The sequence below is a fragment of the Canis lupus genome, chromosome 20, assembly GCF_048164855.1.
Source record: "Canis lupus baileyi chromosome 20, mCanLup2.hap1, whole genome shotgun sequence".
Lineage (NCBI taxonomy): Eukaryota > Metazoa > Chordata > Mammalia > Carnivora > Canidae > Canis > Canis lupus.
The window spans coordinates 52,310,363-52,322,225 of record NC_132857.1 but is presented as its reverse complement, the minus strand read 5'-3'; the positions used below and the strand labels follow the sequence as shown (position 1 = coordinate 52,322,225).

The following is an 11,863-nucleotide window of genomic DNA, read 5'->3' as shown; positions in this document are numbered from 1 at the left end:
GGAGTTTGACATTTTGCGAAATGAAAGAATAATGGATGTATTATGTTGTGGGTTTTTTTTTTCTTTTAATAAAAATGTCTAACTGACCCTTGGGAAGCTTGGCTGGAAGTTGAGAAGTCTGAATCATTTTTCTTCCTCTTTATGCTCAAAAAACATAAGAATGTAATTTTTTCAGTTTTCTGTTTCTTTTGATATCTCAGTGAGTTTATCTTTCTTGCTCATGAAACATAAATGAAATAATCTAAGTTAACGGTAGAGTAATTTGGTGTCTTCTATTAATTTGGCAGTTTATATCCAAATGCCCAAAAATCAAATCTCCCTGCCCTATTTACTTTTATGTTTCTCTTCTTATCACGGTGGCCAAGAACGTGCCACAAAACACAAGGAGTGTTGAATCTTTAACCTCAAGTCTGAACAGAATACATAGTCCACATCACATCGCGTGTAGAATCTTAGTCTTCCGAAGTGCCAGATTACTTATGCAAAATAGGCACCTAAGAAAATATTTTGAGGTGGAAAATAAATCACTGAGTCACATTTCACAGATATTTTACTATCTCACTTCTATATCTTAAAGCCTGTGATCGTGGTTTTATATTTTCCATGATCTTCCCTAAAAAATTATGATCCCTAATTTATTCAGTACCTAATGTATGTCAGGTAGGTATCAGATCATAGTGTCTTCGGTGAAGTAGTCCTTAATTTTTGCATAGATATAGATATAGATTATAGATATAGATATAGATATAGATATAGATATAGATACAAGTATAAATAGACCAATCTCTACCATCTATCTATCTACCCCCTTTCAAAAATATCAACTGCAAAGTTTAAGATTAGATTAAACTGAACATGGCTTAGCTGCCCTGAAACAACCAAAATATGTCAATAACTTTTAACGTGTAAAAGAAAAAGGCCGACAAGATTTTGATTACCCAGTCTGTGTTGTTCTATGTGCGTCACAGGGGTGAGAAGACAAGGAAGCCCAGGGAAGAACACAGAGCGCGTCACAGAACTGCAGGAAATCTCCAGAAAGGCTGAGAAGGAAGAGTCCGGGAGACTGACGGAGCTAGGGAGAATGTGAAATGATGAGAGAATATTTCAAGACAGAGGATCCAATGTTGTCAAAAGGTCAAACGTGAAAACTGAAGAAGGTCTTTTGGTTTAGTAAGACGCCGTTGCGGATCTTGCAGGACTGGTGGAGTGGGAGCCAGATGGCAGTGGCTTTAGAAACGAATAGTTGAGAAAAATGAAGACGCAGCTAGTACAGAAAAGTATTTTAAAGAATTTTTCACTGAGAGGGGAGACCGGAAGACAAGACCATAGCTACAGCAGGGATCTGAAGTAGAAGGGAGATTTCAGGACACCACACTATAATTGCCTACACTGTAGTCTGTGTCTGGTTCCCCCTGGAGTTGTGCAGTGCACAGACAGGGCAGCCCTGGACCGTGGTACTCTGTACTCTTACTGTTTATTTGTAGGTTCAGTCATTTTTAGAATAGGAGAGACTTTGGTGTGTCAAAGTGTTCATGGAAGGTGGCCAATAGGTTAGAGATAGTAGGGAAAGAGAGAGATGTTCAAACAAGTGTAATGGAGGATGGGCTGCAGGGGTACAATGGGACATCTCTTCTTATTTAAATAAGCATCAATTCAGGTCACCTTGTATCCTGTCACTTGCAGTTCTTCCATAGATGTGCACACAGCCAACCTACATAAAAAAAGCCCATGTGGAAAAAAAAAGAAGCCCATGTGCACCCTGGCCAAACCATTCACAAATTTCATCTTTTATTCCATTAACACGTGACATTATTATGTGAAGTAGAAGAAGAAACTCTAGCTGCCTCTTCACTGTCATGTCTCCCTAGCTTCCAGAGTACTGCCAATGGGAGGTGCTTGATATTTGGAGATACATCAGTATTTTGTACAATTGTGTTGTTTCCTTGAAGATACGATTATTTGTCTAGACAACAGAGAATTCACCTTTCTTCTCATGTTGGCAGATTTTGATCTTGTTCACATGTATCCACCATCTCTTCCCCAGCAACTCAAGAGAATTGTAATTAATTGGTCTTAGCAGGTTGCTATTGGCCTATCAGTCTGTTTCCCATGGAATGGTAGGCATGTATGTGGTCCAGGACTGGCCAATGAGATACATGGAAAATGTATCTTACGGGATTTTGGAAAGTGTTTCTTTGCTAATAAAAAGAAAATTAGAGAAGAAATACATCCTCATCTTCCACTCTATACCACTTTATCTCCATTTTACACCTGGAACTAGGGCATTTTATACGCATGTAAAGAACCAACTTACTGAGATTACTAGAGAAGAAAAACTGCCATTGACCAAGTTTTTTCTTTTTTTAAGATTTTACTTATTTATTTATGAAAGACACACAGAGAAAGAAGCAGAGAGAGAAGCAGAGACATAGGCAGAGGGAGGAGAAACAGATTCCATGCAGAGAGGACTCGATCCAGGGACTCCGGGATCACAACCTGAGCCAAAGGTAGCTGCTCAACGGCTGAACCACCCAGGTGTCCCTGCCACTGAACAAGTTAACTCTGACTTTTATTTACTCACTCAACTGTATTCCACTACCACCCTACAAAGTGCCAGGGGAGAGCAGAAATAACAGCCGTAGTCCCTAATTTGAAAAGTTCAGAATCTTCTGGCTTTGAAGACATGTCCACATATAGGCTACAGGACACTAACACAAAAAAGGTTTACAAACAAACAAGTGTTTTTCACCTGAAAACTTGCCTGGGGATAGAGCTACTTACAAATTGATTCAGACTATTGACATATTTTTAGCAAGATCATTCTAATGTAATGTAATACAGTCTTAGGAGTGACATCCCATCACCTTGTGAATATTCTATTGGTTAAAAGCAAATTACAGGTCCCACCCACAATCAAGGGGAGGGGATTATACTGGGGCTTGAAAATGGGACTCTTCCGTCATCTTAGCTTGTCTACCACAGTCCACCATTTGGCCATCAGTGATTAACATCCTTCCAACATGCAAAATAAATTCACTCCGTCTAAAGTTTCCAATAGTCTTATGCCAGTGTAGCACCAGCTCAAAATTTAAAAGCTCATCATTTAAATTAGGTCTAGGTAACAATGAAGTTTCTGGGAATAATTGTTGAGAAAAGCTAGCTTTGAGGCATTTCTCTCCTATAACACTAAAGGCACAATTCTCTTCCTCCAACAAACTCAATATAAAATGGTAGGACAAAAAAAAAAAAAAAAAAAAAAAAAAAGGTAGGACACACAGAAATAACATCTATAGACATTCCAGAGCAAAAGGGGGAAAAATGAAAGTTAAAAAGAAGTCAATATCCATGTCAGTCCTGAAACCAGCCAAGCAGATGTTTGGCGTTCCTTGATTAGATTTCAAGGACTGGGAATAATTCCCTGTGACTCTAGGCTTCACCCTAGGGCTCTCAGTTCTGCTTTTTGAGTCATTCTTCCTTGTTCATGAAAGATGCACAGGTTTTCAGCTGAGTAGTTCTATCAGTACATCCTGCCAGTAAAATTGTGGAGATCTGACGTTCTTGTTTTATATTGTACTCTGCTTTTTGTTTGTTTGTTTTTTCTTTCTTTTTGTGTGTTTTATTCGTTTTGTTTTTATGTTTGTTTGTTGTCCAAGCTTATGGTGACTTCTTTTTTTTTATTAAGTTTTTATTTAAATTCCAGTAGTTAATATACAGTGTAATATTAATTTCAGGTATACAGCATAGTGATTCAACACATCCAGCTACAATATTCAAATTATGAAAATAGCCCAAGTGTGCACTGACTGTGAATGGATAAAGAAGATGTGATATATATATATATATATATATATATATATATATATATATATAGAGAGAGAGAGAGAGAGAGAGAGAGAATGGAATATTACTCAGCCATAAACATAATGAAATCTTGCCATTTACAATGATGTGGATAGAGTTAGAGAGTATCATGCTAGGCACAATAAATCAGTCAGAGAAAGTCAAATACCATATGATTTCACTCATATATGGAATTTAGGAAACAAATGAGCAAAGGGGGAAAAAAAGAGGGGGCAAACCAAGAATCAGACTTTTAACTATAGTGACAGTGACTTCTTTATCAAACTAATTCTCTCAAGTATTTTCTGAATCTCCTATGGAATTTAATAGAGTCCACATCATTCAAGAAAAACCAGACCCAGGGCAGCCCAGGGGGCTCGGTGGTTTAGCACCACCTTCAGCCCAGGGCTTGATCCTGGAGACCCGGGATCGAGTCCCAACATCGGGCTCCCTGCATGGAGCCTGCTTCTTCCTGTGTCTGTGCCTCTGTGTGTGTGTGTGTGTGTGTGTGTGCGTCTCATGAATAAATAAATAAAATCTTAAGAAAAAAAACAGACCCATGATCTTTTTGGGAGAATCACTCTACCTTGGTGTCCTGCTAAAATGACTAAGGGATACCCCACTTTATCTGGGAGAATGTTTATGATTTGGTTGGGAAAGCCTGTAAGGCATATTGTTAATCTTAATAGATCCCCCTTTTATTGACTGAATAGCTTAAACTTTTCATCTTTCTGAGGCTTTAGTTAAAAGGTTCTACAGTCATAGCCTCAATTTCTCTCCTAAGCAAGCATTCCTGACAGTGAATCTCTTAATGTTGATTACACCCCTTCCTCAATCTAGAGAGACTGAGAGTTTTCAAAATCATCAAATCTTGTTTTTTTTTTTTTCAGTAGTTTTCCCTCAATTTCTGTCTTCTCACATTTTGTTACCATCAACAAGAATAAACAGAGCAACACCTCCACCAGTTTGCTTAGAAATCAGCCATACAACCAAATTTATCACCTACGTTTCTGCTTTTCATATAATTGTGGGAGACACTTTTGCTGAGCTTTCTGCTACTATATAAGAAGAACCCCTCTTCTTCCACGTTTCAATAATGTGTTCTTCACTTTGTTGTGAGCCCTCAGTGACAGCATCCTGTGTCCAGGTATCTGCCCAAACTAGGCATTTTCTATCCTGCTTATCAAAATTCCTCCTGCCTCTCCCCAGAAGCGTGGTTCAAAGCCACTCACAGATTTTTAGTTATTTGTTTTCTATGCCACGTAACAAATTACTGCAACCTTAGTGGCTTCAAACCCCATGTATTTATTACTTCACTAATTCTGTGGGTCAGGAGTTCAGGTGTGTCTAGGCTGAGTCCTCTGTGAGGACACACAATCAAGGCTGCGATTGTCATTTGAAGGTTTGACTGAGGAAGAATTCATTTCCAAGTTTACCTAGTTTGATAGCAGAATTCATATTTATTTTAACTATAACACCGAGGGAGCTAGCTTCTTGCTAGCCTTAGCTCCTTACCATTTAGGCCTCCTAAAATGATGGCCTCTTACTATTTCAAAGCCAATGAGAGAGGAAGTTTCTAAAGCCAGTCTGCCAGCAAAGACAGGCAGGTTATTATAAAATGTTATATAATCATGGAAGTGACTCCCCTCACCTCTGCCATAGTCCATTGGTTACAGTCTAGTCAAAGTTCATACCCACTCTCAAAGGTGTGAACATAAGAAAGTGAGCGTTATCGTCGGATTGTGTTCCTCCAAAATTCATTTGTTGAAGTCTGACCCCAGGTCAACAAATGTGACTGTATTTGGATGCAGGGCCTTTAAAGATGTAAGCAAGTTAAAATGAAGTGATTAGCTTGTGCTCTAATCTGACATGACGGCTGTCTTTCTTTATAAGATTAGGAGACAGACATGCACAGAGGAAAAACCAGAGGAAGTCACAAAGATGGCCCTCTACAAGCCAAAGAGAGAGGTTTCGGAAGAGACCAACCCTGCTGACTGACACCTTGATCTCTGACTCTAACTTCTAGAATCGTGAAAAATAAATTTCGATTGTTTAAGCCACCCAGGCTATTGTATTTAGTTATAGAAGTCTCAGCAAACTAATACAGTGTGCTTGTGCATTGGGGGCAACCTTCGTGTCTGTCGTCCACAATTCCAGAAACGTTTGATGGTTTCTAGATGTTTGATGTTTGATGGTCTTAAGGAACTCTTGGTGTTCTTCTAAGATGCCTCAGAGTCCCTTAGGGGTGAAGAAGGCAAACACACAGGACTCTAGAACTCTAACTCCATTTCAATGAGAGAATTCTACTTTAATCTGTTCTAAATCTGCAGATTCTAAACGGCAAGATCTTTTCAAATTCAAAGAATCTCCCTTGTCTTATTTGTTATGCCCTACCCAGAAATATATTCTTCTACAGAAGTTGTCTTGAGCATTAAAATAGCACTGGACTAGTTAAATTTAAGAGAGATTTATTAAACTCTAATATGCACTCTGATATACACCAGTCTGGCAACTTGGAACCAGTCCCCTAAGCATTCTGGCCTTTTCATTTCTTCACCCATAATAATTAGGAGTTTGGACAAAAATGTTTCTAGATCCCTTTCTACCTCTCAGTAACGCAAATTACAGCCATCTATCCATGTTGCTGTTAATCACTTTGCTTCTATTTCTATGCTCATAGGGGAGAGATAATAAGATAATGTTCTATTATACAAAGTTTGCTTTGCCTGATCAATGACAAAGATTTCTGATAATTAAAAGCAAAACACATATTTGCACCGAGAAAGGACTTGACGGTGTTTCTGCAGCATCGGAAAGATGCATGGGAGTCGCACGTTGAGCACGGCCTGCAGTTTTTATTTCCCAGTTACTTGTCTTTGAGAAAGGAAATGAAATTAGAATAGATTGGGACTTATTTTTCTAAGTTCTGTCGGCACAGTAGAGTCTTCCCCAGTCAACCTGAAAACATTTTTTTTTTTTTTTTTTTTTTGTATCTTCAAGCACAAATCATAGTTTTTAACCTTTGTGTTCTCAGAGCTAGGTTTATGGAGCTGAGATGTCTCTTTGGTGTCCGTGCGAAACAAGTGACAAATTAGAAAGTGAAAATCAACTTCTTTTGTTCCAGTGCCAGGGACCTCATCTGTTTTTTGTATTGCTTTTGAGCTTTTTCATTCGCCGATAGGGGGGTCTGAATCGACGAAGACTTCTTTATCCTCACACCTGTAGCCTGACCTTGGTGCCATAGTTATAAATTTATAATTTTGCTCTGTGCTGTCAGAACTCGGCCCAGAAATTGTGTCCACGTTCACCTTCATTCACCATGACATTCTAAATATTCATTTCCTTTAGGCAGCGGTTCAAAATCTGTGGGCGGCATGAGTTACACAAACTTTCAATGTTCTTTTAATTCTTAGTTGTCACCTATCCTGTCTTCAGGACTCCAACCCCTTCTGTCTTCACTTTCCACAATGAAGGTCCTGAACAAAACTCTCTGAACACTTGAAAGGCCACTTTTCTAAAGCGGTGTCAGGCTAGCATGAGCTCTCTGATGTATGGGTGACAGGCAAGGACTAATTTGGCCACATTCGCTGAATTATCCAAACCCATAGGGGGCAGGATTCCACCTGGTTGGGATCTTCCACTGGAGTAAACTCAGGGACCAGCTTTTATGAAATGAAATGGGCTGTAAGAGAACAGCCAAAATGACGGCAGGTTTTGTGTTCAATGACCGTATGGTTTTCATTATCTTGTTCTCAACGAAGAATTCATCCAAAGAACAACCAAATGAAAGCAATGTGTAAACCATGTCAACCCATCCTTGGATGAATGTGACACTTTTGCTCTATTGTGTAGTGGTGAGCGTGTAAAGGTGGGGAAAGGAGGGAGAAAGAATTAGGGAAAGTGAAGGTAGTGGGAAAAGAAGGTACGGTAGGAGTAGGAGAAAGAAATGTGTCAGCCATTCAGCTGCCTCATTATGTAGCTTCCCACACTCACCAAAGATGTAATTCATCCTGCAGGTGCAAACATTGTTGGCTTTCTCATAGACTCTTGACGGATGGACCGGATGTATGTTTCCTTACCCCAGATGCTCTTTAAGAATACCGGCAATGAGATAGGGGATTGTGTGCACCTGAATCAGCACATTCACCGAGTCTTATTTGTCTTATTTCTTGTTTAAAGAGCCAGTGGTGTTGTGCACAAAGCAACAAACACTAGGCAGAGGGCTTTTTTTTTTTTTCTTTTAATACGGAGTGATGGCCAATCTAAACACCTTTTTGAGTCACTTCTTATAACTGCCTCTGAGATAAATATGACATGACTGCCTTGATTACTCATCACCAAGAGACACATTAGTGGACCATGATCAGAACACATGACAATATTGCATCCTGAAATAAGATTCATCCTTGTGTTTTCTACAAGGCTTTCAAGAATTTAAGACGGATTTGCCACTATAAATTAAAGGGGGGAAAGGGATTTTTTTCAAGTCATTTAAATAGATAATATAGTAGAAATAGGAATGTCCATTCTATCTGAATCAGTGGCCCCCCTCCCTTCTCTGCTCATTACCTCCTACCAACTTTGAGGATCCAAAATCCCAAACAAAACTGACTCTTTTCTGGTTGAAGTTCCATTGACTCTTGGCAAAGAGCAACTTCCTGGTTCAAAGAAAAAAGGCTTATAAAAAAGCTCACAAGGCTTCTTAGACATCAAATGAGTCTTACGAAACCACATTTTGATGAGCTAAGTGTAAATGAATCAGAAACACATGGATTAAATTTCCCTTGAAATACACATGGGTTTGAAAATCAAGGAAAAAGTGTTTAGCCAAATGTGTTTTGGGTTTTCTTGAACTGAAAACATTTGAAAAAAGTTGAGGCATTTGCTAAACCCTAATACACTGTTGTGTTTGCTCAACCCTCCTCTAAATCAATTAAATTTCCACGAGGCTTCCTCCATTCCCTTGTGGTTTGTCTTGTCACCTCTGTCTTGACACTTTATAGACCAAACCAAGTCCCCATTGAAAAAATAGACTGTTGTTCTAGATCCACTTAAATATGAGGGAGCTATTAAAAAACTCAGTGAATCAGAGACATTAGAGGATGGAAAAGCACCCATTAGGTCATGCGTTCTATCCTGAGGGTTGGAGCACATGCACTCATAGCTCTCTAGTGCTTTATCCAGTATAGTTTTAAGTGTCTCAAGTGACAGGACTTCCACTACCCCCCTTGGGAGAATATTGTGCATTCTAATAGATTTTGTCATTAGGAACTGTGCCTAAGTGTGTAACAGAGGCGCAATGGGATGTCTGAATGGGGTGGGGGGAGGTATTATGGATAATTAACTCTTTCACTACTCTGTATTAATCACCTGTAGCATGTTTGCTAACTTTCTTTGGCATCTCAATACCACAGAATGTGCTACGTGTGCCCTTACTACATTACTAATTTTTACGCAAAGAACAATGTTTTGTCAGGGTTATAAAATAATGCCTATTTTAATGTAAGGCAAAGCTCCACAATTAGCAGATCCATCCCAATAAAACTATGGAAACCCATAAATATATTTTCTTACCTGATAATATTGCTTTAATATTCCTTAAATATATAGGGCTTTGAATGGCAAGATTTTTATTGATCAAGAAATGAGGTCTAAATGGCACCAACCAGAACCTAAACACGCACACCCCCTGTATTTATATTTTATTACCTACCTACTCTCCAAACTGCCTTTCTGCTGCTGCTAATATCTTTTATTTAAGTCTCTTCACAGGAAACTGAACTTATTTCCCATTTCTCCTGCTCCTAGGCAGGCAACGTGTTTGCTGGGAAACGTCTATTCGTCTTCCTAGATAGAAAGGAAAACCTAGCTTTCGATACAGCTAACATGTTTTCAGAGGTCTTGTGGCAGAGTTTACATTAATTTGCTCTAGTTCTCATTCTACTTACAAATGAGTTATAAGTCACATAATGACTTACATGGCCTGTCATAGTGCTACTATGCTGACCTTTTCAAGATTCTGCATTGTGAACAGCTGACAGGCATACCTCTTCCATGCCAGTTATTGCAACCTATAAAACTTAACCAGTGAAGTGGCAAGAAGAATCAGGTAAGAGGAATGGGAAACGGCATGAGATTCCTGACTTCTCTTTTTAATTTCTCTCAGATATGAGGGGGCTTCTTATATTTCATACAATCTTTTATTATCCTCTGAAAATGAGCATTTCCTTTCCCTCAACCCTGTTCTTCATATTATCTTACCACTCTGTGTGCATTTCTGGGTCAGTCCTACAAAATGAGTCCCCCGTTACGGTATATAGAGTTGAGATGTCTGTATCTAAGTTGCTCTTTCTCCATTGTTTAAAGATTTGGGGTGAGTGGAGTAGGGACTGAGAGAACTAGTTTTCAAAATTCTACATTCATGTGACTATTATCACTCTTTCTCACTTTAAGTTGTATTTCTCAAAGATATTTTAAATAATACTTAAAGCCAAGTACTTGCTTTTCAGTGACTACCTTTTGTATCTAATAATACTTACCTTAGCAAATAGAGCTGGGCCATCTTCCTCCCTTTGTTTTATGTTACAGCAAAATGTGACACTGCTCTGCTCAGATTGTTTATATTCCTGCTACAGCTTTGGTTATCATGGTATTTTCCTACAACAGACCCAGCGCTCCTTTTTACATTTTTTCTTTAATCTTCTAAGTCAACCCTTGTGACCCTTTAGTAAGACTGTTACTCTTCTCTGAATTTCTTCTAATGGTTCCCCTTTCTCTCTTGCTTAAGGGGATTGCTCTTAATATTTAACAATTTCAAATTTCTGTTTTAAAAGAGGATATTGGATTTTTGGTATCTAGGCTACTTGAAATTCATATAAAATCTTTCACAACAAAGAGTGAAAAACACATATACAATTAATTGTCATTTAGTAGCAACCAGGGCCAAAAATGGAGCAAAATGCTGTTTTTCTTTCTTCTTTTAAAAATCATTTGATATTCAAATGATTACAAACAGAATAAGAACAATATTCCAAATCAGGTTACTTAGTTGTGCATTCTAATCTGAATTTGGTAAGTTTTTGAGTAAAGGGGTATTTATTTTATCATCTAGAAGATGCTTTAAATCATGCCTCACATTCAAAAATCTGAGAAATAATGGGTTCAGTTCATGTAGAGTTAAAATTTGAGATTATGGTAAGCATATGATGCATGCTGCCATGTTATGACCACTAGCTTGTTTTTTTCATTAATGGCAAAAGTGAAACCAGATTCTGTAATGTATACAATGTGATGCCTTCAGCTTACACAAACTTGATGCAGTCAAAAAATCTATCTGAAGAGGCTGGGCTGTGTTCAACTAAGTTCAAATATACATATTTTACTTTCTACTGGTTATATAATGGGTACCTTTAAATAAATGTCACTATGTGTTTCATCCTAATAAGCATATTAGATGACTCATTGTCTGAGAGGGAATTCAAATTCAATATTTGTTTCTTTAAAATGCTTTTATGCTATCTTACAAATACATGTTATTTCAAAAGAAGTCATTAATAAGTTTTCGAAAGCCAATATTTTCTATGCTACAATCATTCCGTAGACATTGGGAAAGAGAGAAAATATTTATAAAGCATTTAGTGATGAGTAATTCACAAGGAAATAATTATAAATACAAGTCAAACAAATTGGCAATTGTTTGCATTTCAAATTAGAAATCACATAAAAGGAAGCATTGCTCTGATTTGCTTCATGAGCATTTTGGGGAAAGCTATTTCTACCTACATTTGGGAGGCTCACATGGAGGTCTAGCTGATAGAACATTAGCCCAAGAGTCTGGATTTCATAAAGTCTCCCCTGGCTCTATCAGACCTCTCTGTGTGGCCTGGTGGAATTTATTCTGGATTTTCTGTATTTCAGTTTCCTCATCAGTGCAGCTGGGGATAAAAAGAAATTTTTTAAAAATATGTTAAAGGTATTAGTGGTCAAGCATGCTGACAATTTATTAGGACTGAACCATGTTTTT

General features: G+C 38.1%; 1 long non-coding RNA gene across 1 annotated transcript; it reads left to right on the top strand.

Annotated features, from left to right (window-relative positions):
• The first annotated feature begins 981 nt into the window (after nucleotides 1-981).
• Nucleotides 982-5,892, top strand: LOC140611962 (uncharacterized). The gene is made up of 3 exons (XR_012013283.1): nucleotides 982-2,507; nucleotides 4,731-4,987; nucleotides 5,734-5,892. It is a non-coding gene; the product is annotated as an uncharacterized lncRNA (long non-coding RNA).
• Nucleotides 5,893-11,863: the final 5,971 nt, after the last annotated feature.